Here is a 26783-nt window from a genome sequence, read left to right as displayed (position 1 = left end):
TCATTCGTTGCTATAGGAGAGGAAGAATTTACAAAACTCATTAAATCATCTAAATCGACAACATGTATGTTAGACCCTATACCAACTAAGCTACTGAAAGAGATGCTTCCAGAGGTCCTAGATCCTCTTCTTAATATCATTAATTCGTCTTTGTCACTAGGATATGTACCGAAAACCTTTAAGCTGGCTATGATTAAACCGCTTGTTAAAAAAACGCAACTTGATCCTACAGAATTAGTCAATTACAGGCCGATCTTGAATCTACCTTTTCTGTCAAAGATACTAGAAAAGGCAGTATCCTCACAACTGTGTTCCTTTCTTGAAAGAAATGATATCTGCGAGGATTTCCAGTCCGGATTTAGACCGTACCATAGTACTGAGACAGCTCTCGTTAGAGTCACAAATGATTTGCTCTTATCATCCGATCGTGGTTGTATCTCGCTATTAGTGTTACTCGATCTTAGTGCTGCTTTTGACACCATTGACCACAACGTTCTTTTAAATAGATTAGAACATTATGTTGGCATTAGTGGAAATGCACTAGCATGGTTTAAATCATACTTATCTGACCGTTATCAGTTTGTAGCAGTAAATGATGAGATGTCTCATCGATCACAAGTTCAGTATGGCGTACCACAAGGCTCAGTACTAGGGCCGTTGCTGTTCACTCTGTACATGCTACCATTAGGAGATATCATTAGGAAACATGGAATTAGTTTTCACTGTTATGCTGACGATACTCAGCTGTATATTTCTTCAAAACCTAACGAAACTTATCAATTCACAAAATTAACGGAATGCATAGCTGATATAAAAAAATTGGATGACTCGTAATTTCCTACCTCTAAATTCTGAAAAAACAGAGTTTCTAATTATTGGACAAAAAACTTCCTCACGTAATAATCTAGAATACTGTCTAACACTCGATGGCTGCTCTGTTAAGTCTTCGTCGTCGGTTAGGAACCTGGGTGTGCTCTTTGATACCAATCTTTCATTTGAAAGTCACGTGTCTAGTATCTGTAAAACTGCATTTTTCCATCTTAAAAATATATCTAAACTACGCCATATGCTCTCATTGACAAATGCGGAACAATTAGTTCATGCGTTCATGACCTCAAGGCTAGATTATTGTAATGCTCTACTGGGTGGTTGCCCTGCACGCTTAATAAACAAACTACAGCTGGTTCAAAACGCAGCAGCTCGAGTTCTTACCAGAACCAGGAAGTATGACCATATTAGCCCGGTTCTGTCAACACTGCATTGGCTCCCTATTAAACATCGCATAAATTTTAAAATATTGCTGATTACTTACAAAGCACTAAATGGTTTAGGCTAGCTCCGCAGTACTTGAGCGAGCTCTTAACGCATTATAGTCCGTCACGTCTATTGCGATCTCAAAATTCCGGCCAGTTAATAATACCTAGAATATCAAAATCGACTGCTGGCGGTAGATCCTTTTCCTATTTAGCACCAAAACTCTGGAACAGTCTTCCTACCATTGTCCGGGAAGCAGACACACTCTGTCAGTTCAAAGCCAGATTAAAGACACATCTCTTTGACCTAGCATTCACTTAATACATTATAGACTTCTATAATTTAATGTTAGGCTGCATAGATTAGGTCAGCCGGAACCGGGAACACTCCCATAAATCCTGATGTACTCGTTACATCATGAGAAGAATGGCATCTACGCTAATTTTAGTGTCTGTGTTTATCCCGAGGTTTTTCTGCAGCCTGCCGGATCCAGGCCATATCCAGATCTGACGAAGGACCTTCGCCTGGACCCGATGACAACGCAGTGCTGAAGTGCCAACTAGTCTCTCCCTATGGAGGATCCCTCTACCACTATACAGATAAGGCGTTGTCGGGAAAATTCGTTTCGCGTTCCTACCCCAAAGCAACAAAATAAAATACAATTCTTTATCAAAATTTATAAGGAAAGACAAGTACTTTGTTTAGGCTTGGCTTGTAGGGAATTCCAAACCTGCGTATATTCAAACGCACATAACTATAGAACCAATTCTTAATGCGCATGTGAACGCCATCAGCGTTTCTCACAGGTTCGCGTTTAAAGTCTGTGTAGAGAGAATGGTGTCGTCTTAGCGGCCCCTAATTTAATAACAAATGATCGTTGCGACGGAAGCAAATCAATCAAAACTAACTTTAGATGGAAAAAAAATTAACTCTGCTATAAAGCCAAAACAACCTCTGTTAAATTATACGCTAATCTCTGTAAAGCTGCTTTGAAACAATCTACATTGTTATAAGCGCTATATAAATGAAGATGACTTGACTTGACTTAACCATGCATCATCTTGCTTGGAGCGACAGCATAAATGCTTGGAAATAAAGCTTCATGTCTTAAAATCCATACGCAGTCAGCATCTTTTCCCTGAATAATTTTTGAACCGTGTATATTATTTCCTGATGTTTTTTGTTTTTTTTGTTGACCAACATCCACACAGACTCTTGGAAACCGGTACAAAGCCAGAGGTCAGCTCAAATGCTTTACAAAGCATAAATCTGCATTCATAAATCATTGTATCATTTGTAATATAAATGAGGTGTTTCGTCTGTCAGCTGATCTGATATTTGCTACTGTAATGAAGATAAAAATATCTTTTAATAAGCAGGGGAAATTCCTGACTTTAAACAAATAAAAACGTAAATGTTTAGGAAGTTTGCATTGTAAGAATGTACAGGGAGACTTCAGATAAAAACGTTGACTCGTAAGGTAATGTTTTCTCATTAAAATCAGATGATTTCCTAATGTGAGGGAATACTAGGGAATACCAATATGGCGGCAATCCAGACATTTATATAGATCAGTGATTCTGACTAGTCAAATTATAATTATGACTTGTTGAAATACAATTGTAACTATCTAAAATAGTTTTATGTCAATTCTCCAAAGTGTTGTCATACACGCAGCGAGAGTTCCCTCGAAAGGGAACTTCTTTTCAATTAATATTTCAATTAATTTCACCCAAAGAGTAGATTCTCTATGCTTTAAAACGTTAGTGAAAAGTAACTTTGCAACTACATGTCAACTACAACTCATTGGAGTATTAGTAGACTTTCTGCTTAATATCTGCTAACATTTTATTTTGATGCTCCCTTGGGGACCATCAAAATAAATATAAGTAATTATAAGTAACTTTTCAGGTACTTTATATGTCCACTTATTCTACTAACCCCAACCTAACAGTCTACCAATACTCTAATGAGAGTTAGTTGACATGTAGTTGCAAAGTTACTTATAGTTAATAGAATGTGGACTATTAAAATAAAGTGTAACCAGTTTATTATCTATCTGTGGTATGAGCAGAAACAAAATACAATGTTATACACCATGGCCTGAAGCAACAGTGCAGAAGTTTTAAAAGGTTTTAAACAGATTTCAAAAAGTTTTAAACATTACCTAAAATAACAAGCAACTGCCAAATAAACTAAATAATTATGTATAACTAACTATATATATATATATATATATATATATATATATATATATATATATATATATATATATATATATATATATATATATAAAACTATATATATATAACCAATGTTACAACATTTCAAAATAAAATAGACACTGGAGAAAGCAAACCCATACCTGAGGAGACTTTCGAGGAGACTTCCACTATGGAATAACAGCACCTGTAAGAAAACTGTTGTCCTGCAGGAGTGTTGGAAGCTTTTTTAAAGGTCAGGGTGTTAAGATAAGCACTGCTCACATCTTCAGGTTTTTCATCATAGCCCAAATGGATCTTTGCACTTTGCATATCTTTGCATATTTGCATGCTGTATCTACAATCCATGTAAATCAAGTAATTGAACCTAAACGGTCATTGCCAAAAGTTTGTACAGGAATAGTTTAAGTTTTTATTGGTTGGGTTGGTGAGATAAGCCCTGCTCCTGTCTTCATGGTTTCAGTAGCTTGCGCTCAGTATCTCGTGAAGTGATGAAGTTAAAAAGCTTATGAACATCTTTTTTGTTAATGAAAAATATCTGCATTTTCACTTTCATATTTCTTTAAATCTTTTTATTGCTTTGGCATAATTTTCACAAGCAATTGGTAAATATTCAAAACTCTTATTACTAATATCACAACTGATCATCAAATGTGCGCTTTTTTTCCGAACATTTCAGCATATTTTCAATTGTGTCTACTAAAGTGTAAAGTGTAAAGTAAAGTGTCTACTTTAATATTTCAAATAACATTTGTGACCCTGGATCACAAAACCAGTCACAAGTCGCACGGGTATATTTGTGGCAAAAGTCAACAATAAGAATATGGTTCAAAATTATAGATTTTTCTTTTATGCCAAAAATCATTAGGCTATTAAGTAAAGATCATGTTCCATGAAGATATTAGTAAATTTCCAACCGTAAATATATAAAACGTTTATTTTTATGAGTGAATGCTGCACAATCACGAACATAAATGGACAACTTTAAAGGCGATTTTCTAAATGGTTTGATTTTTTTGTAGCCTCAGATTCCAGATTAGTTGTATCTCGGCCAAATATTGTCCTGTATAACAAACCATACACCAATGGAAAGCTTATTTGTTCAGCTTCCAGATTATGTATAAATCTCAATTTCAGAAAATTGACCCATATGACTGATTTTGTGGTCCAGGGTCACATTTGTGAAAATAAAATGTCAACATATAAGGGTTGTTACATATGTAACGGTGGGAACTGTGGGAACGCCTCTGCGGGATTGTGTTGTGAAGCACGTATGGAATCAGTCCAATGGCGTGACGGAACGTCATAGGCGGGTGACATCATCAACCAGGAAACTAAAAAGCGCACGTGAACAAATAATGTCAGCTTCTCATAGGCTGAAGCAAGTCGATCACGGGCATGCCGGGAGTATGGCACACTGTCAGAAAAAAAAAGTACAGAAAAAACTGTACCTTTTAGGGTACAAGTGGCCATCACTGGGGTGGTACCCTGAACGGTACCTTTAATGTGAGGTACAAAATTGTACCTTATATCTTTGTACCATTTAAGGGGCAATTTTGTACCCCAAGGAACGATTGTGCATACTGCAATAAAAGCAGAAAATTGTACCTTATTAAAATATTTCCCAGGGTACGCCCCAATGACAAATAAGTTTTGATCCTATGGGGCGCAAAAAAATATCTTAAATAAACTGGCTTACAGATATGCAGATTTAACAGATTTTATTTATAAACTTTCTTTTACAAAGAGAATTATTACATCATCTCACAGCAGCAGGTGTGAGTCGAGACAATTAATTAAAAGCTCATAAAAGCTCATCAGACATTACTCAGCAAATATATTCAGAGTTATGAAAAAGTCCTTTAAAACAGTAACACCTTCAAACTAAGTAACAGGAATACATGAAATTGTCTATACTGTAGAATCCTTACAAATCAGGAATTGTTATAATTAAAAGTACTGTTATAAATTGATATCCAGCTAATTAAACAGGCTATATCATGTGCTGCACATAGGGCAGTTGTTCTTTAGCAAGAATACCTAGTGCTAATAAATAATTTATCAACACTGTGGGCATCTAGTGCCTGGTATCAACCTCCTCACCTGGTGAGAGGACAGTCCGTTCATTCTCATATTTCACACAGTATGAATAATAATGATGACAAAAGGATTCAGGAATTAACAGCTTGCCACACAATAACCAGTGTCCATGTTAAGAATGACTTAATCTGGAAAAACAGTGGAACTTCTTCTGTATGCAGGTGACCCACAGTAAACACATCTTTAACACAATATCTGACCTCATTTATCTTTACTTCTGTTACTCGCTGAAGCTGTTTGCCTTCAAAATTTACATGACTGTACTTCTTGTTCACGCTTATTGAATGCTGTAGAGCTGAAGGTAAAGACTGAACATCCAGAAACTTTCTCATATTCCCCCAACATATTAACAGACGACAATTCCCAACATTGTCTATGCTGATGTCGGTTACTTAAAATGGATAAAATGTTAATTATTTTTTTTACAAGTGCTAGCAACCTGTTTGAAATATTGATGTTTGCCTTAAATCCTCAAACACCATAAAGAACGCAAAGGCCCATAGCAAAACATCAAACGAGAGTAATGGATTAAATAATGACATTTAGTAAGAATATCACCAAACTCTTCAACTGTACATGACAAAAACTCAGAAACAAGCCATTCTTTTTTTTACAACTGGTGCCATTACAATGTCAGAAATTTCACGACAAAGTAATTAGACATGCCAATAGCTGCAGCCCTCCGGGTTTCTGTGTGCTACCAAAAAAGGCAGTAGGCGAAATAAACACCATTTCTGTGAGGCAGACCCTACTACATTCCAGTTACGTAGAAGTTTTTCAGAAAGAGGAACAGGCTTGTTTTTTTTATTTTATTATTCTGTCCAAAAGTAAGTTTTCTCAGCTCCTCGTTAAACTGTTGTATAGTTATGACAGGGTGACACAGAGTCTCGACTAAGGTTACATACGTAACCGAGACGTTCCCTCTCAAGGGAGCTCGCATTGCGGTTCCTCCCGCACCGGGTGAGGCACTGGTGCTTCATATATCCAGCTCTGAGGAGTTGGATGTAGAAAGCATCGAAGCAGAGGGTGATGACTTGCCATCTCACTCTCCTGCTTATGAGGAACTGGTGGAGGTTGTGTCTTGCACTGTTGCTAAACTAAACATTGACTGGCCAGCAGAGAAGCAGGACATTCGTCCCAAATCCAAACTGCACGAACGTTTTCTGCCCTCATGAGCGCAACCTCTTACGCCTGCCATTCTTTCCCACACCGAGGTGTCGAGATTGTGGAAGAAACCGGTCTTCACGAGGCTGACTCCAGCTCCTTTTTCACCAGCTCCTTATTCGACTGGAAATCACAACAGTGGAAAGTCCTGCTCAAAGATCTGCCTGGTAAATGTGTACCTAATAGGTGAACCTCAGAACAAACAAAGGGTTTATGCAATCAAGGATGATCAGAGTAATCTATCATCAGATGATGTTTTCAAAACTCATATTTTAGGAAATGGGCGCCCTATAGCTATGAGTCCAAACAGTGTGCATGTGAAGGACTGTTTCAACTGTCATGATGAGCCACAGAGATCCTCCACCCTGAACCTTGAAGATTAGAAAGTGACTTCCATCAGGATGAGTCAAACAGCTGGGTTGATACCACTCAGAATTGATACTTCCGAATGACTGGCCCATGGGAATGGTGTTGAAGACAAGTTCAGGTCAGGAAGGAAAGCTGAGGTCAGGGTGGTCAAAGAGGGATCATCTAAGGTATTTCTGCGACCTATATCAGATGTTGTCTTACTGCTGTCTCATGAGACTGAATAGACAAACTTAATTATGTTTTACGAGTGTTTTCATAGGGTGTTTTCACACCTAGTTCGTTTGAGCCCTCCAAACTAGTGATGTTACATATGACACTGAAGCTTCGATGTGCGTATCACACATGCGACACAATTTCTAACACAGGCTTCTGGCTGCTTTATTTTAAATAAGCACCAGATGGCGCTGTTCTCGACACTCTCGAAGCTTTGATTCTTTTCCCGGAACAGTCAGGGGAAAGCCTCAGTGATTCATTAGGCTTCATTTCCCCATCCCTACTCCAAACGCTCTCAGAGCGGTTCCTTGTATATGTGAACAAACCAAGTGATCTCAGACGCCCCTAAAAGGAAATTAGTTTGCCTCTACTGCTGTCACTTGGAAAACAGTAAATATATATATATATATATATATATATTTGCCATATTGCCCACCCCTAAAAGAGGCTATAACAGAACAGTGCTACTGTAAGGTGGGTGCCAGTAAGTCTGGGCTACCCAGTGAGAAAGCAAAAGGCTCTCCTGAGAATTAACATTTGAACTCTCTCTTGCATAGTAACAGCAACATCCGAGATGCAACACACAGTGCAGCTCTCACCTCACTTTTACATTCTCATCATCTCCCCCTGCTCCCCCTCTTCTCCTCCTCACCTAAAACTAACTGAAAACCTATGCAATGTTAAATAAGTACAATAAGTAATTATACATGTTTGGTATCATTTGAAATGTCTCAGTGCGACTGGTATAAAGGTCTCATTCCAAAAGTAGTAAAACAAAAGATAACTTGAGATAACTTTAGAGATAACTTGCACACAGAGGAGGGTGCGTCTTCCAGACAAATGGCCTCCTGCTCTCAAAAGGTGTAAACTCTGAATGCAAATTCCCCTTGTTAGCAAATGTTTCCATGTGAAAGAAGTTTCTGTCTTGGCCTGGGTATATAATGAATTGCAACAAGAGGCTCGGGGCGACTTGTAACTCAAATTAGCCTGTGATGCTGAGTGTATGCCAAACACTTTGCATCATGTATTTTATAATGTCAGGTTCGCATCTTCTCTTTTCTTGTTTTTATTATCTTTGAACTGATTATGAAATTTCCGTTTACGGCAGTAAACATGCCACTTGACCAACCTAAATCTGGGTGTCTTACCTCTGTTTTAATTTAATATACCAAAGTAAATGTGATTGTGTAAGCTTGAATGCGACCGATCTCAGGTATATAGCAATTACCTCTGTTTGGTGATGAAAACTGATGAGCTTGTGAACGCGAGACCCGCGTTAAGCGTGAGGACCTCTGAGCGACATAGCTTCCTTATATGAACGGGTAAAATATAAGTAAAGAGTTGAAAAGAATAATCAAATGTGCTGCTAAACTATTATATGATTGACCAATAACCAATGGACAATCTAACCTAAATTTGAGGTTGCTAAAAAATGGAGTCAGATAAAAGCTTAAATAGAATTAAATGACTGTTTATATCTGTATTTATTTGCTGCTACACTATATTGTTGAGATGATTTTTTTATAGAAGGAATAGTACAGACGAATGATATTTATCATTAGTCATAGTCGCTATATCAGGAGGATACTAGATAACGTTAGCCTACTCGTGGTAAGTCTGATTTTTTTTTTCCCTTTATTAATACTATACTAATACTATTTATAATACAGTACTGGCTTTTTTCAGGTGGAGAGGCATTTTAGAGCTCAGTGAGAGCCCATAACATTATACAGCTGTGTTGTCTTGATTTAACTGTTAGCCCAATCATTACATGACTTGTTTATCTACATTCGGTTACAGTCTTCGATTAGATCATATTTCCCCCCAGCCACCCCAAACAACATTGGGCTAGAGTACTGTACAGTATCTGTACTGTATCAGTCAATGACCGATGCCATAGGACCAGAGCGCTGTCAATCACTGCCTGATCAATCACTACTTTGGCAATGTAAAGCCTTTTTTTACCATGCCAATAAAGCTATTTAAACATGAATTTCTCAATTTGCTGATTAATTTGCGATGCAGAGTTTTTGAAAGAGGAGAGACACGACTTGATCACAGACCACAGACCACGTCTCTGTTCGTAATATGTAAACACTCAATTATTTTGAAGTATCGCCCTGGTTGCAATATTTATTCTGATTACTTTTGTGTGATAAAGATGACTGATAAAGCTATTATATGTATCTAGTATGAGTAACAAAATGCTTTTTCTGTGTCCATATTTGATTAATAATAATGAAAAAAGTGCACTTCAAATGAACATTTCTGAGAAAAATGTTTAATCTTTAATAGTCTTTAAAACTAAATATATGTCCAAATTAAAAACTTAATACATGCAAGTAATTATGACTGAAAACATCCAGCAACTAAGGAACAGCCATATGTTTATATATAGGGCAATACAGCCATCTACTGGTTACACAACAGTATTACAGATGATAAATGCTGCTTGACTGATATATATATATAATATTTTAAGTCTGCAACTTGTTACTGTATGTGGGAGTTCAAAGCAGTTTGTATTGTTAGATTATAATACATTTCCTCTCTCATTTTCCAGGGAGTGGAGCAACTTTTCCATAAACAAAATTCTGATGCTGACACAGAGGATGGAGTGATAGTACCAGAGATCCACTGTCCCTATCAGACAATAATCTTACTCTGTTCAGACACATCACCTTTGAATGACTGGGATCTTGATCTTCAGACACCTGATTTATTTTAATATAGCAAATATTTCAATTTCCTCTAGATTAAAACAAACATAGTTCACAAGTACACAAGAGGTTTCACTTTATTCTTATTAATCTATGCTGATCTTGGATTAGCATACCAACAGCATATGAATGTTGAGGGGATAGTTCAACCAAAAATACAATTCTCTCTTATTTTACTCACCCTCATGCTGTCCCAGATGCATTTTACTTTCTTTCTACAGATTAACACGAATTAAGATTGTAAGGAAAGTAATCCATCTCTGCGAGTCCTAAAGACCCTTTAAACCACACACAGTGAGCGTGACGGTAATCCATGCAACCTCAGTGGATGAATCAATGCCTTCTGAAGTAAAACAATAGGCTAGATAAGAAAAATACTAATAATATGACTGTTTTAACTATTAAAAATCACTTCCGACCAACTGTCTTAAGTACATGGGTTACAATCCACTTGTATTCTGGACTCACAGAGATGGATTATTTCCTTAAAAATCTTTGTCTATGTTTATGTCAAGAAGAAAGTCATATACATCTGGGATGGCATGAAGGAGAGTAAATGATGAGAGAATGCTCATGTTTTGGGTGGACTATCCTTGCACTGCTTGTGTCCAGTCACTGCTTTGTTACTTGTACTGCAACAGGAACTGCTCAAAGAATCATTGCAACATTTAAAATGTATATGAATTTTTAAAATGTATTCTGTATTTGTAATTGTGCATTTTGTATAGTAATGTATATCATGAGAATACTGTGCATTGCATTATGCAGTTAATGTTTTGTGGATTCTGGTCTTTCCGGTCACAACATAATTGCATCCAAGACTTTCACTCTGATACTTGTGTATATGCTTTAGTGACAATAAAGAATGTACATTTATTTGAATTCATATTTTCATTTACATTCATTTAACTGGTTGTATAAGTCACGATTGAAACGGTTGATGATTGTTAACATATATTTACAATTTTAAATGTTAGAAGATAGTGTTAATTAAATTAAATAACTAAATACAATTATCAATTAAAAAAATGGCAACAAGAACATTCTTTGTGTGACATGTGTAATGCAATGCCCTTTGAGGTCTGTATCTGACAGCAGGCCACGACTGTAATTTTCATATTGTTTAAATTCCTCTTATTTAAGTGATCATTCATTTTGATGGTGTAAACGTATATCATGCTAACAATGAGTAGTGTGATGGCCATGGCTGCCAACCTTGATTACCTGGTTGAAGTTTGACTTTCTTGACGGCTGAATATATCACACACGTATTCTCTTTAAATTGTAACAGCTGAACCTAATCAGAGCCTAACATGCAAAAGAATCATCAGGAATAAACAAATATTCTCCGAAAACATTGGACACTACAATATTTTAAGTATTATATACAGTACTTTAATGTGCAATTACACCTGAATAGACTGAATAGATCTCTTGTGCTCCTAAAAGCTTCTGCTAAGTAGTAGCAGCAGGTAAATACAGATAAAATTAAAAAACAAACATAACTTAATATCACTAAAATGAAATAGAAAGCTGCGATTACAGACGCTCACATCCACACATAAACAAACACACCACTGACGTCTTCACTTCCAGGTCACGAAACTGTCAATCAAAAACTCAGTAACCAATGAGAACACACTGCCACTAGCCCCGCCCCCACGAGAGAAATGTGTCAGAACGGCGAACGAAAACTCAGGGAGCGTAAACGAAAACTTCAGAAGCGTAAATGAAAACTCTGGAAGCGCATTTGTAAGTTCAGATCAGCGATTGAAATATGAGAAATAGTTAGCAAAACATGCAGTGTATTAAAAACGAAGTCAAAACATTTGCCTGCGATTTATTCTTTTTCAGTTTCAGAGATAATTTATTTAGTTTCAATTTATATTTTCATTAGTTTCTTGAAAAGCTACGTTCATTATTATTGGCTCAAGAATAATTCCATAAATTCCATGTGGGCTATGCCAAAGTATCTTTGATTGTGTAAGCATGAATGCGACCAATCTCAGGTAGCCTATATAGCAATTACCTCTGTTTAATGATGATAACTGACGAGCTTGTGAACGCGAGACCCGCGTTAAGCGTGAGGACTTCTGAGCGACATAGCTTCCTAATATGAACGGGTAAAATATAAGTAAAGAGTTGAAAAGAATAATCAAATGTGCTGCTAAACTATTATATGATATATAATATAAATTACTTTGCCGTGCGGAAAGACAGTAACATGCAGAGACCTTCACCCGTTCTATCGGATACCGCCTTTGGACCGATCCAGACGGGCTTACACTACAATGCCTGACAAAATGCATCAAAGTGGGTGAAATTAAGCATTCCTGTCCCTTCTATGATGACCAGGATGACATTTTTGGTGCAAGCACTTGTGCTTGTCGGAGTTCTTTTGAGGTTGTGGTGTGAACAATAAAGGGTCTGAGATCACTTCAATGCTGAAGAGGACCAAAAAAAAAAAAAAAAACGGGTTCTCTTTTGAGTCCACTATAATGTGAACACCAAAAGGACTGAGGTCACCTTCCGGCTGGTTCCCTTTAAGTGAACTGGGTTTGGTTCTTTTAAAATGAACTATTTGTGAAACCACCCATAGAGAGTAACCTCTGACCTTTAATAGCAGCAATCTTGTTTTACTCAGTTGATGCTGATAGTCACACGGTTAAAGCAGCTATCTTCAATCAATTCATCATCTTTGCAATCATTTATAGAAGCTTTGTCTGTAAGTATTAGGTTTACAAGAAGCTTGTTTCCATCATATGTTTGGAATTGGTCAACAAGCAAACTGTTACGATACAAACTGTACAGTCTCTTTATAAACGTGTTCTTCCCTTTTTCTGTATTTACTCTGTTCCATTTGTATTTTAAGTGGTGGTGCTAATAAATCCATGCTTCAGTTCAACTTTCTTGTGGAAGGAGTTATCTGTCTGCCTAGTAGAAGAAGGGGAACTCTTTTACGAGGGCAGAATAGTGAAGCTGGCTAATCTAAAACATTTGTTGATAATCTATGTTAAAACACTTGTTTCTTTCACACAACTGTAGAGATGTAACTTTACCTCAGAGCTTTCAAATGAATAGTGTGATTAACCACAATCAAGAGGAAGTGAAAGGCAGGTTTGCTCTGACCACACTCTGTTTTTTTGGGGGGTTTTTTTGTCTATTTGTTCAAAACTCAACCATTAACATTATTTTTTTTTTTAAATATATATATATATGTACTCTAATTCACTGGCAGAACAATTGACACTGAGAACAGCCCATTTAACTAAAATTAATAAATGCTCTAGAAGAATTTTTTTCATTGTTAGTTCATGTTAACTAGTGAAGTTAACTTATGTTAAAAAATAGAACATAACTGTAAAGTGTTGGTGTTTCGTGTCATGTTCACTTGGTTAAAGTTTAAACCACTTCATGCAAGTGTGTGTGATCGTGTTGTTCATCAAGTGACCAAACCAGTGGAACACTTCATTTGCACGAAACCATGCTTGTGTTAACCACAAAAAAGAAAACTGTGCAAAAGTTATATGTTTTTAAATGTGTGCAAAAGTATTAAAAACAATTAATATGCATGCCAAAAAAATATCTTTAGATTTATTGACATTTGTTTTCTTGACTTCAAGTTTTGTCAAATGTCTGTAAAACATCACTCATGTAATGTGTAATTTGATATCAAGAATAACTAAAATTGTTGCAGAGATAAAAAAAAAAACAGTTTCAGCCCCAAGAAAGCTCATCATCCATGTGGTTTACAACTTTTACTGCTGAGAATGTCAGCGCACTTATAACAGAGAGAGAGAAAAAAAATTCTATTACTATATATAAGCAAGATCTCCACTTAAAACAGTACCAGCAAAAAGTGTTACTATCACACACACACTGCATATTTACATACAAAGCAGCAAACGGAAATTATATGTGGGAATTTTAAATTAAAATTAAAATTCACACATATAAAACATAATAACAATAAAATTAATTTTAAAAAGCATATGTAGGCACACTCTGTATTCATAAAGTGCATCACATCATACATTGGCTGTAGACAGTAGTGCTCTGCTCCTGACTAGGCCTGGTGTTACTGGAGCACATGAAGAAATCAACTTCAGCACACTGAAAGAGGACGATATTATATATGAATGGACATATACAGTATGATAGACATAATGTACAGTCAGCTGGTCATAAACATTTCAGATCATTTAATGAATCTTGTGCAGCTTGAAGTTGCACTGTAAGAATCTCCAGGATAATAGAAGACAAAATAAGATAACGTATATTAATATTGAAGATCTTACCTGTGGATTATTTGAGTTTTGAGCCGCAGATTTTCCAGTTGCATCAATGAAGCTCTTCACCATTCCTGAAACAACAGTGAATAATGTGAGATTCAGACCAGGGGAATGAAAAAAGTGTGTTGAGAGACGCGTTTTTAAAAATGTTACATTTCTTTTTAGATCGCCATGTCTCGCACAAGACGTTGAAAAAGAAGACAGACGTGAGCGCAGCAGTTAAACACGTTTAGATTAAAAAAACAAAAAAAAACAATGCAAAAGTAGCGCAGAGGAATAGAAAAACAAGTGACCGGATAAAAACACGTTCTGTGAGAACCGGCTACATTTTATAGATCTAGAGTTCCCTTTCAAGGGAACGAGCGTTGCGTCGAGAATGACGCTATGGGGAACGCTTTGCGTGATGACGTCTTGAAGCACATGTAAAATCAGTCCAATGGCGTGGCGGAACGTCAGAGGCGGGTGACGTCACGTACCAGGAAGCTATAAAAGCCGGCCTGAAACAGAAAACGAAAGCTTTCTGAGTCTTCAGTCGCGCTCTGTGTTGAAATCTGTCCTTGTTATTTGGTGTTGTCTGTCGATATATATATATATTCAGTATGGCGAGCAAGCAGCAGTTTAGAGTGTGTGTTCATCCTTGCCCGCGTTATATAACGGGAGGTGATACTCACACTCTTTGTGTTGTTTGTTTGGGAGAGGAGCATGCCCAGTCAGCACTCGAGGGTGGTGACTGTGTGCATTGCTGTGCGCTTCCATTGCGTACGCTCCGATCCCGCTTGGCTCGGTTCAATCCCGACCACGTTCCCCAGGGCTCGGGTCCCGCCGCGGCTGAGGCTCGGCGGCGATCTCAGACCTGGGGTTCGCAAATGGATCTGTCAGTGGATGTTGAGACGGGCTCTGCCTTATCTCAGCCTCCTTCTGACAGATCCAGTGCCTCTCATCAGGGTGTGGAAGCACGCGCTGTGGTTTCTTCCCCCCCGATAGAGGTACCAGTACTGCAACTATCCAGCTCTGAGGAGTTGGATGTTGTGAGTATTGAAGCTGAGTCTGAGGATTCGCCACCTCAGTCTCATGCGTTTGAGGAACTGCTCGATGTCATTACTAGAGCTGTTGACAGACTGTCTATTGAGTGGCCAGAAGATAGGCAGGACGTTCGTTCGAAAAGTAAGCTCGACGAACGCTTCCTGCCATCTCGTGCGCAGCCCCAGCGCAGGAGCCTGCCGTTTTTCCCCGATCTCCACACCGAGGTGTCGAGATCGTGGGCGAAACCAGTGTCTCACAGAGTTTATACACCACAAACATCTCACTACTCCTCAATATCTAAATATAAAGAGTATGGTTATGGGGAGATGCCGAAGGTGGAAGAGACGCTTGCGGGCTATCTCTCTCCAGCAATGGCATCTTCTCTGAAAGCTCCTACACTTCCCTCTAAGCCAGTTAAAGTAACATCTTCCCTGGTTCATAAGTCGTATGCAGCCGCTGGTCAAGCTGCAGCGTGTCTGCATACGATGTCCATTTTACAAGCCTATCAGGCTGAATTATTGGGGGATTTGGAGGAGGGCGGGGGAATTGGTCCTGACACTGTGGCCGAACTTCGCAGAGCCACAGATTTGTCTCTCAGGGCCACCAAGGAGACCGCTAAATCTATCGGGCGGTCTATGGCAGCCCTGGTGGCCACTGAGAGGCATCTGTGGCTCAATCTAAGTGATATCAAGGATAAAGAAAAGCATGTTCTCTTAGATGCTCCGGTCTCCACTGTTGGTCTGTTTGGTGATGCAGTTAGTGTTGCGGTAGCAAAATCACAAGAAGCCGCTAAGCAAGCTGCTGCTCTCCAGAAACTTCTCCCCCGCCGTTCTTTCTATGAGGCTGCTGAGCGGGAGCAGCCTCACTCCTCTAGAAAGAGCGCTGAGCACCGTGCCACTCAGAAACAGAGCGTGTCCTCCCGTGCTCCCCCACAAAAATCTCGGGGACACGGAGGGCGCGCTCAAACCCAGCAGTCCTCGAGGGGTAAAGCGGATCTGCGGACCGTTATTACCGCCAAGAAGGCTGCTGGGAAGAAATCCTGACGTCCGAGGGCTCAGGACTAATGAGGGTAGTCCCCCCCCGAAGCAGAGCGGTTAACACCTCTTTTTACGGTGCCCGTCTCTCTTCGGTACCCTCAGGGGACCGTTCTGCTAACCCTGCCGCCTCCGGTGTTACAGGGCGCAGCGGTCTCCGGCGAGCACATATCTCAAGGACCACCCGGAAACGTAGTGGCCTCGGGATGCCCGCCCCCTCCGAGGAGGGTGTTAGAGCAGTCTGTTCGATCGTTCCCTGCCGGTGCGCCGTTACAGGGCGACGAATTGACTGCTCAACAACAACAAAATCCAGAAACCAGTCTCGAGAGGCTGGTACCTCTAGTAGAATCTTTGACAGCGTGGAAGCTACTGTCAAATGTTTCTCGTTGGGTCCTGCAGACCGTGGAAAAAGGGTATCAGATACAATTCAAAAAACGCCCACCTCGGTTTATGGGGGTCCTGCCCACAGTGGTGGGCCCCGAGCAGGTTCTGGTCATGGAACAGGAAGTGAACACTCTGTTAGAGAAAGGGGCCATAGAATATGTACCTCCCTCCGACAGGGAAACCGGGTTTTACAGCCGGTACTTCATTGTTCCGAAAAAGGACGGGGGATTGCGTCCCATTTTAGATCTTCGAGTTCTGAACGATTCAGTCATGCAGCTCAAGTTCAAAATGTTAACATTGAGACAGATCGTGCCACAGATCAGGTCCGAGGACTGGTTTGTCACGATAGATCTCAAGGACGCATATTTCCATATTTCCATCTGTCCGTGTCATTGGAAGTTCCTGAGGTTTGCTTTCGGGGGCAAAGCATACCAATATCGTGTTCTTCCATTCGGCCTAGCTTTATCACCCCGCTCTTTCACCAAATGCATGGATGCAGCTCTGGCGCCGCTGCGCCTCCAGGGTATTCGCATCATGAACTACATCGACGATTGGTTGATTTTAGCTCAGTCGCATCAGTTGGCGGTTCAACATCGAGATGTTGTTCTCGCCCACATGAAAGAGCTGGGGTTACGGCTGAACGCCAAGAAGAGTGTGCTTTCTCCACTCCAGAGGACCACTTTTTTAGGCGTGGTTTGGGACTCAGTGTCGATGCAGGCGCGCCTGTCACCGCCACGTATAGAGTCCATCCTTGCAGCTGTGAAAAGTGTAAAGCTAGGCCAGCTACTCACTGTCAAACAGTTCCAGAGACTGTTGGGTCTCATGGCAGCAGCTTCCAACGTGATACCTTTTGGACTGCTGCACATGAGGCCCCTGCAGTGGTGGCTCAGGACCAGGGGGTTTTCCCCGAGGGGCAACCCATTTCGCACAATCAAGGTCACGCGGCGATGCTTACGTGCCCTGGTTATGTGGAAGAAACCTTGGTTCCTGTCCCAGGGCCCAGTGTTGGGAGCTCCTTGTCGTCGCAAACTGCTAACGACGGATGCTTCCCTCACGGGTTGGGGAGCGATCCTGGAGGGTCGCTCATCTCAAGGTCTGTGGGAAGACCATCATCGTTCCTGGCATATCAATCGCCTAGAGATGTTAGCTGTCTTCCGGGCTCTGAGGAGCTTTATCACAGATCTCAGGGGACACCATGTGTTAGTACACACGGACAACACGTCGGTAGTCGCCTATATCAACCACCAAGTGGGTTTGCGCTCGCGCCCGTTATCCAACTTGGCACGCCATATCCTCTTGTGGTCCCAGGGGAAGTTACTGTCACTCAGGGCAGCTTACATCCCCGGGGTCCAGAATATAGGAGCAGACACTCTGTCGAGACAGGGGCCGAGGCCCGGGGAATGGAGGCTCCACCCCGAGGTGGTGGAGCTGATATGGAGGGAGTTTGGCCAAGCTCAAGTGGATCTGTTTGCGTCTCGAGAGACGTCTCACTGTCCACTTTGGTTCTCCCTCACGCATCCAGCTCCTCTGGGACTGGATGCTATGGTGCAGACGTGGCCGAGGCTACGTCTGTACGCTTTCCCCCCAGTTGCTCTGCTCCCGGGAGTTCTGGAGAGAGTTCGCAGGGACCGGGTTTGCCTGCTTCTTATAGCCCCGCGCTGGCCGGGCAGAGTATGGTTTCCCGATCTTGTGTCGCTCCTCGACGGGCCTCCTCTGGAGCTACCCGTCAGGAGGGACCTTCTGTCCCAGGCGGAGGGCTCGATATTTCACCCCCGCCCAGAACTGTGGAACCTGTGGGCTTGGCCTCTGAGGGGGCCCAGCTCATAGAGTCAGGTCTCTCAACTGAGGTTGTGGAGACCATTCTACAGTCCAGAGCTCCCTCCACGAGGAAACTTTATGCCCTGAAGTGGAGAGTCTTCACTTCTTGGTGTAGTGACCGTCGGTTGGATCCAGTCAACTGCCCAATTGGTACAGTTCTGGAGTTCCTGCAGGACCGGTTCACTGCAGGTCTGACCCCGTCCACCTTAAAGGTTTATGTGGCGGCCATAGGTGCTTACCACATTCCTTTGGGTGGAATGTCTGTGGGGAAAGACCCTTTGGTATCTCGTTTCCTTCGTGGCACTTGGAGGCTGAGGCCTGCAGTTCGCTCTAGGGTGCCACCATGGGACTTGTCCATTGCATTACAAGGCTTGTCCCTGGCCCCCTTTGAGCCCATTGAGGAGGTTCCTGAGAAGTTTCTAACTCTGAAAGCTCTTTTTCTTCTTGCTATTTCTTCTCTCAAGAGAATAGGGGATCTGCAAGCATTGTCGGTTGCTCCGTCATGCTTAGAGTTTGCTCCGGGTATGGTGAAAGCTTTTCTACATCCGAGACCGGGTTATATCCCCAAGGTCCCCACTAATGTGGTCAGACCTATTGTTCTGCAGGCCTTTTGTCCTCCTCCTTTTCAGAATGCGGACCAGGAGGCTAATAATTTGCTTTGCCCAGTTCGGGCGTTAGACGCTTATGTCCACAGAGCTGCCCTGTGGCGTAAAAGTGATCAATTATTTGTGTGCTTTGGGTCTCCTAACAAGGGAGGTCCAGTGTCTAAGCAGAGGATGAGCAAGTGGGTGGTCGAGGCTATCTCACTTGCTTATGAGGCGGCTGGGCAGCCTTCTCCTATGGCTGTCCGGTCCCATTCTACAAGGAGTATGGCGGCCTCTAAGGCCCTTATATCAGGAGTATCGTTACAGGACGTCTGTGATGCGGCAGGCTGGTCCTCACCGCACACTTTCGTCAGGTTCTACTCTCTGGATCTAGACTCTGCTCCAGGGTCTCATGTTTTGTCTTCCTAGTGCTGCTCACCAGATTTCACACGGGACAGACACTTGTAGCTATGGAGGCGTTGGTATAGACGTTCCCCATAGCGTCATTCTCGACGCAACGCGAGTTCCCTTGAAAGGGAACGCCTCGGTTACGACTGTAACCTCGGTTCCCTGAAGAGGGAACGAGCGTTGCGTCGCCCTGCCATATCTCCTTCATGCCTGTCAGCCCGACTTCAGACTATACGAAGCTTTCGTTTTCTGTTTCAGGCCGGCTTTTATAGCTTCCTGGTACGTGACGTCACCCGCCTCTGACGTTCCGCCACACCATTGGACTGATTTTACATGTGCTTCAAGACGTCATCACGCAAAGCGTTCCCCATAGCGTCATTCTCGACGCAACGCTCGTTCCCTCTTCAGGGAACCGAGGTTACAGTCGTAACCGAGGCGTTTGTCATCTTGTAGTTCAATGAGACTTTTACTGTAGTAAAACAAGTACAAACCTATTAATGCAATGGTCAGAAGCACATTCAGCAGGACAGATATGATGATGGTCATATTTCTCCATGGTATCTGGTGTTGTGGAGCGTCATCTGTCTGATTCCTGTGGACGGAGTCTGTAAAAGGTTTGTAGTTCAATCTTTATTCAGTTTCAGTCTTTAACAGAACAATAAAACTATTATTAGTTCTTCATACAGTATATTCAATCTGGGATCCATCATGTGGTTTATAAAGACATGAAATGATAAAATAACTCACCGCTGATGTAGATTTTGGTGCCGTTGCTGAATTTAGTTGGTTCACTAACTTTCACACAATAATAAACTCCTAATTCATCAATGGTGATATTTTTGATGAACAGACGACTGTTAGTTTTCACTGAGTATTTGTGTTTAAAGCTGCTGTTTTCATATGTACCTCCTTCAACTGTGCTAAGATAAGTGCGTAAGATCAACACTGGAGGATCCAGTAATTTCTGTTTGTACCAGTAAATCTCCTTTATATCAAGATCACAGGTTATAATCACATCAGATCCTAAAGTTACTGGTATGTTTGTTAGACTCTCTGTGGCTTGATACAACATGAACAGATCTATGACAGAAAGAAAAACACATTTATTAAGATATAAAATCAAAAGAAAACTGACTCAATCAAATGTGACGTGAGAAACTCACAGATCTGCAGCTGTATGATCTTCATTGTCTGATCCAGATGAATAATATCTGCTATAGTGATCATTCAAACATCTCGAACTGTGAGCGGAAACACAAACCTCGACCACACAGACGAGAGGGGAAGTCAGAGCTGGCCTTCTCTGAGAACATGATCATTCTTAGTTGTTTAAATCAACAAGTAATTAGAAGATACAGTGTGTGTAAATATGCCAGTGTGTTTTATTTAAATATACAAATGTTTATTTTGATTTCTCCTATTTTTTTTTAAAAACACACAAACACACACACACACACACACACACACACACACACACACAAACACACAACACATAACTTATATATAACCATAAAAAAATGTATATATATATATATATATATATATTTGCTACCAGCACCAGGTGACAGATTTACATTTGACTAAAATGCCACTGCAAAGACTCAAGCTTAAAGAAAAACATCTGATGATCGCTTGATGAACAAATCAATAAATGTGCACGTCTGACTGTGTTTGTTCAGATGTTTAGTGGCAAAACAAACACATGTGGAGTTTCCACATTTTCATAATGCAAAAATTGTCTCAAAATTTTGTTTAATTTATATTGTTAATTGTGAACATTGCTACTGTCAGTCCTAGTCTTATGCTCATAAAAAATTGTAATCTTTAAAAAGAACAGTGATTTTACTGATAATACACCTATACATAAAATATATTTACAACACAGTAAAATAAATGATGAACGCATGATAAAGTTCTCTAAATAAGTTTTAAAATGACCTAAATTTAGCAAATAGACAAAATCCACATCCTTAGATTTAGTCCTTGTATGTGTTTTAAAGCACACTCAGTGAACAAACAAAGGTTCACAACACAACGGAAATGCAACTTGGTTTGATTTTGTACATTTATAGCCAATTTAGTCAATATAGTCAATGTTTTTAATTTATTGTCAGTAAATGTTTTTTGAAATCCTGGTTTTCTTGCTCAACACTGCTCTCTTGTGGTCAGGAGGCATTTCCTTTGTGTTGTGGATTATTTTTTTAGTTTCAACAGAAATAAACAAATTACAAAAGCATAGAACAAAGCCAGCAGGAAACATGAAAAGGACATATTATGAAAATGAAAATCTCACATGCATAATTGGGTATTATGTTTTTTATTTTTTTATTTACTTGCCCCTAAACAGCACATACATTGCTGTATAAATCAATATCAAGCTCTCAGTCGCACTGTTGGCCTGAATATCAGCACATATGCATAATTATAACCATATTTATAAGCTTTATACTTTAACAAAGAGAAAGACACATTGTGTTACATTATATTTTCATGTAGCATATCAGTGTTTGTGTTGAGTCTTGAGGTTGTTCGAAATCCATATCTTGAAGATTTTGTAGGTCTGTGTCTTGAAATTGTTTCAAGTCGTCTCCGTTTCTTGCATGAACAAACACCTTTAATAGTCCTTAAAAGTGAATTCATATTTAACATTAAATTAGTATTTCAGACAAAACATGATTTATTCACCCACATTTCATGGTTTTGTTCTTTCTGTAATAAAATAATTGTAGTCACTATAAAGAGCTATAACTGCAAGAGCTGTTAAAATATTCTTTAAACATTTTTAAGCATACTGATATTATAGTGAGAATTCAAGAGCACAATGTCCACATTTGGAGACATACATATATAATTTCACCAAAGAGCTCACCTATGATCACAATGATCAGAAGACCATTTATGAAAGCAGATATGAAGATAATAATCTGCCAATATGTCTGATTCTTCTCAATGTTCTTCACCGCTGTATGATTCTGGATCTCTGGAGTTGGAGTTGGTACTGTGTAATCATTGAAGGGGTTTAATATTAATATTTAATATTGTTTTGTCTAACAATGATTAAATGTTAAGCTTGATGATCACTGAATGTTCACTCACCAGTGATGTGTAGTCTGGTGCCGTTGCTGTATTTAGGAGGAGTGTCTGTGGTCACACAGTAATAATCTCCTAAATCATCAATAGTGACATTATTTATGAACAGGCGATGTTTACTTTGCACTGAATATTTCTGCCTAAAAGCTTTACTGTAGTGAAAGAGAGCTGACGTTGTGGAAGAGCGTAAAATGACAACCGGAGAATCTGGAAGTTTCAGTAAAAACCAATAAACCTCATTTACATCAAAATCACAGTTTATCGTCACATTTTGACCCAAATCTGTTAGTTGATCAGTTAAAGTCTCCGCAGCTTCACACCATATGAGCAGATCTGTGGAATAAACACAACAGACACACTAAATATGGATTATTATTATGTCATTAAACATTATAAATTATCTTATAAAGAACAATACAATTTTCATAAAGAACAAAAAAATATTCATAAAGTACAATAAACTCACAGAGGTAAAGCTGCACAATCTTCATGATGTTAAAACACTTGTTTCTTTCACACGACTGTAGAGATGTAACTTTACCTCAGAGCTTTCAAATGAATAGTGTGATTAACCACAATCAAGAGGAAGTTAAAGGCAGGTTTGCTCTGGCCACACGTTTAGCGTTTTTGTCTGTTTGTTCAAAACTAAACCCTTGACCTATATATATAATCTCTTGTCTTTTAAAAATATATATTTATCTCTAATTCACTGGCAGCAAAATGACCCAAGACACTGAGAACAGCCCAATTTGTTTTTTCTTCAGTGTCATACAAACACATATATTATGTTTTCTTCAACTATTCTCGTTCTAACCCGTGATTATTAACTCATAAGTCTCTTGACAGAATTTTCCACTAATTCACCATTAACAATATTTATCCTCGAGGCAAGTGAGTACTCTATGTATTTTAATTAATCTGGATTGAATTTATTTTTGCCTAGTACTTAGCTCTGTGGGCAAAAGGGAACACTGGCACTATCAGGGTGTAAAACAGCTCTCACCCAAGCTCTTGCTGACATATTGGAGCAGGAGAGATGCAGCAAGAGGCCTGCCGGTATGGGCTTGAAGAGGGCGATAACCTTCATCAAGGAGGGAGAAAGGCCTTTTTCAACCAAATCATCAAAACCCAATCTCCTTCAAAACGCCAGGTCCTGGGAGATGAGGGTGGACGTGGGAAAAAGGCTGCAGTTCCCAGAGGTGGTGCTCACAGCCCTTGTCCAGACATTGTTATTGTGTTCATGATAACTAATGAGGTTAACTTAACAAATGGAACATAATTGTAAAGATTTATCATGGTGTTTCGTGTCATGTTCACTTGGTTAAAGTTTAAACCATATGATGCAGCAAGTGTGTGTGATCATGTTGTTCATCGAGTGACCAAACCAGTGGAACACTTCATTTGCACAAAACCATGCTTGTGTTAACCACAAAAAAAAAAAACTGTGCAGAAGTTAGATGTTTTTAAATATGTGCAAAAATATTTTGCAATTTTCTTTCTTCAGTGTCATACAAACACAATTATGATGTTTTCTTAAACTATATTCCCATTCTAACCCGTGATTATTAACTCATTAGTTTAGATGAGGTTTTTAGTTTCTCTCTCTTGACAGAATTTTCCACTAATTCACCATAAACAATATTTATCCTCAAAGCAAGTGAGTACTCTATGTATTTTAATTAATCTGGATTGATATTTTTTTTTGCCTAGTACTTCTTTTTAACTAGAAAATAGTAGGAAGTGTGAAACTTATTTCTAACATTTATTATACAATATAGTGATCTTTGTTAATGTTAGTTAATAGAAATTCAGCTGTTCATTGTTAGTTCATGTTTGCTCAGGTTCATTAAATAATATTTACAGATACAACTTGTGTTTTTAATAATGTACTTCAATTTCAATACAAATTCAATTAGCATGAACTACAATTAATAACTGCTGTAGAAGTATTTCTTTTATTATTGTTAGTTCATGATAACTAATGAGGTTAACTTAACAAATGGAACATAATTATAAAGTGTTATCATGGTGTTTCGTGTCATGTTCACTTGGTTAAAGTTTAAACCTCTTGATGCAGCAAGTGTGTGTGATCGTGTTGTTCATCAAGTGACCAAACCAGTGGAACACTTCATTTGCACGAAACCATGCTTGTGTTAACCACAAAAAAGAAAACTGTGCAAAAGTTATGTTTTTAAATATGTGCAAAAATATTAAGAACAATTAATATGCATGCCAAAAAAATATCTTTAGATTTATTGACATTTGTTTTCTTGATTTCAAGCTTTGTCAAATTTCTGTAAAACATCACTCATGTTTCAGCCCCAAGAAAGCTCATCATCCATGTGGTTTACCACTTTTACTGCTGAGCATGTCAGCGCACTTATAATAGAGAGAGAAAAAAATGATTATATTACTATATAAGCAAGATCTCCACTTAAAACAGTACCAGCAAAAAGTGTTACTATCATACACACACTGCATATTTACATACAAAGCAGCAAACGGAAAATATATATGAAAATTATATATTAAATTTCACACATATAAAACATAACAATAATAACAATACATTTTAGTTTGTAAAAAAAAAAGCATATGTAGGCACACTTTGTATTCATAAAGTGTATCACATCATACATTGGCTGTATACAGTAGTGCTCTGCTCCTGACTAGGCCTGGTGTTACTGGAGCACATGAAGAAATCAACTTCAGCACACTGAAAGAGGACGATATTATATATGAATGGACATATACAGTATGATAGACATAATGCACAGTCAGCTGATCATAAACATTTCAGATCATTTAATGAATCTTGTGCAGCTTGAAGTTGCACTGTAAGAATCTCCAGGATAATAGAGGACAAAATAAGATAACATATATTAATATTGAAGATCTTACCTGTGGATTATTTGAGTTTTGAGCCACAGATTTTCCAGTTGCATTAATAAAGCTCTTCACCATTCCTGAAACAACACTGAATATGAATATCACTGAATTCACACATTGTAACAGTCCAAGAGCTGATTCACAGAGAGTGTGTTTTACTGTGAAAAATGTGAGATTCAGACCAGGGGAATGAAAACAGTGTCTAGAGAAATGCTTTTTTTAAAAGTTGAACTTTTTTAGCCATTTTTAGAACGCCATGTCTCGAACGAGACGCTGAAAAAGAAGACAGACACGAGCGCAACAGTTAAACACGTTCAGTGTGTGTTTAAAAAGCAATGCAAAAGTAGCACAACCAAATAGAAAAACAAGTGACTGAACAAAACCGGCTACATTTTATAGATCTAGACTTTGTCACCTTGTAGTTCAATGAGACTTTTACTGTAGTAAAACAAGTACAAACCTATTAATGCAATGGTCAGAAGCACATTCAGCAGGACAGATATGATGATGGTCATATTTCTCCATGGTATCTGGTGTTGTGGAGCCTCATCTGTCTGATTCCTGAGGACGGAGTCTGTAAAAGGTTTGTAGTTCAATCTTTATTCAGTTTCAGTCTTTAACAGAACAATAAAACTATTATTAGATCTTCATACAGTATATTCAATCTGGAATCCATCATGTGGTTTATAAAGACATGAAATGATAAAATAACTCACCGCTGATGTAGATTTTGGTGCCGTTGTTGAATTTAGTTGGTTCACTAGTTTTCACACAATAATAAACTCCTAATTCATCAATGGTGATATTTTTGATGAACAGACGACTGTTAGTTTTCACTGAGTATTTGTGTTTAGAGGTGTGGTTTTCATATTTACCTCCTTCAACTGTGCTATCATAAGAGCGTAAGATCAACACTGGAGGATCCGGTAATTTCAGTTTGTACCAGTAAATCTCCTTTATATCAAGATCACAGGTTATAATCGCATCAGATCCTAAAGTTACTGGTGTGTTTGTTAGACTCTCTGTGGCTTGATACAACATGAACAGATCTATGACAGAAAGAAAAACACATTTATTAAGATATAAAATCAAAAGAAAACTGACTCAATCAAATGTGACGTGAGAAACTCACAGATCTGCAGCTGTATGATCTTCATTGTCTGATCCAGATGAATAATATCTGCTATAGTGATCATTCAAACATCTCGAACTGTGTGCG

General features: G+C 39.1%; 1 long non-coding RNA gene across 1 annotated transcript; it reads right to left on the bottom strand.

Annotated features, from left to right (window-relative positions):
* Positions 1-13611: 13611 nt before the first annotated feature.
* On the bottom strand, positions 13612-14745 carry LOC311084397. Its single transcript, XR_014606511.1, has 3 exons — positions 14488-14745; positions 14341-14405; positions 13612-14155 (listed from the first exon to the last, which is right to left on the bottom strand). It is a non-coding gene; the product is annotated as an uncharacterized lncRNA (long non-coding RNA).
* Between the last annotated feature and the right edge of the window lie 12038 nt (positions 14746-26783).

This window comes from Abramis brama, assembly GCF_963993115.1.
Source record: "Abramis brama genome assembly, chromosome: 6".
Classification (NCBI taxonomy): Eukaryota; Metazoa; Chordata; class Actinopteri; order Cypriniformes; family Leuciscidae; genus Abramis; species Abramis brama.
The sequence above is the reverse complement of the archived record's forward strand: the minus strand, read 5'-3'. Positions and strand labels throughout refer to the sequence as shown.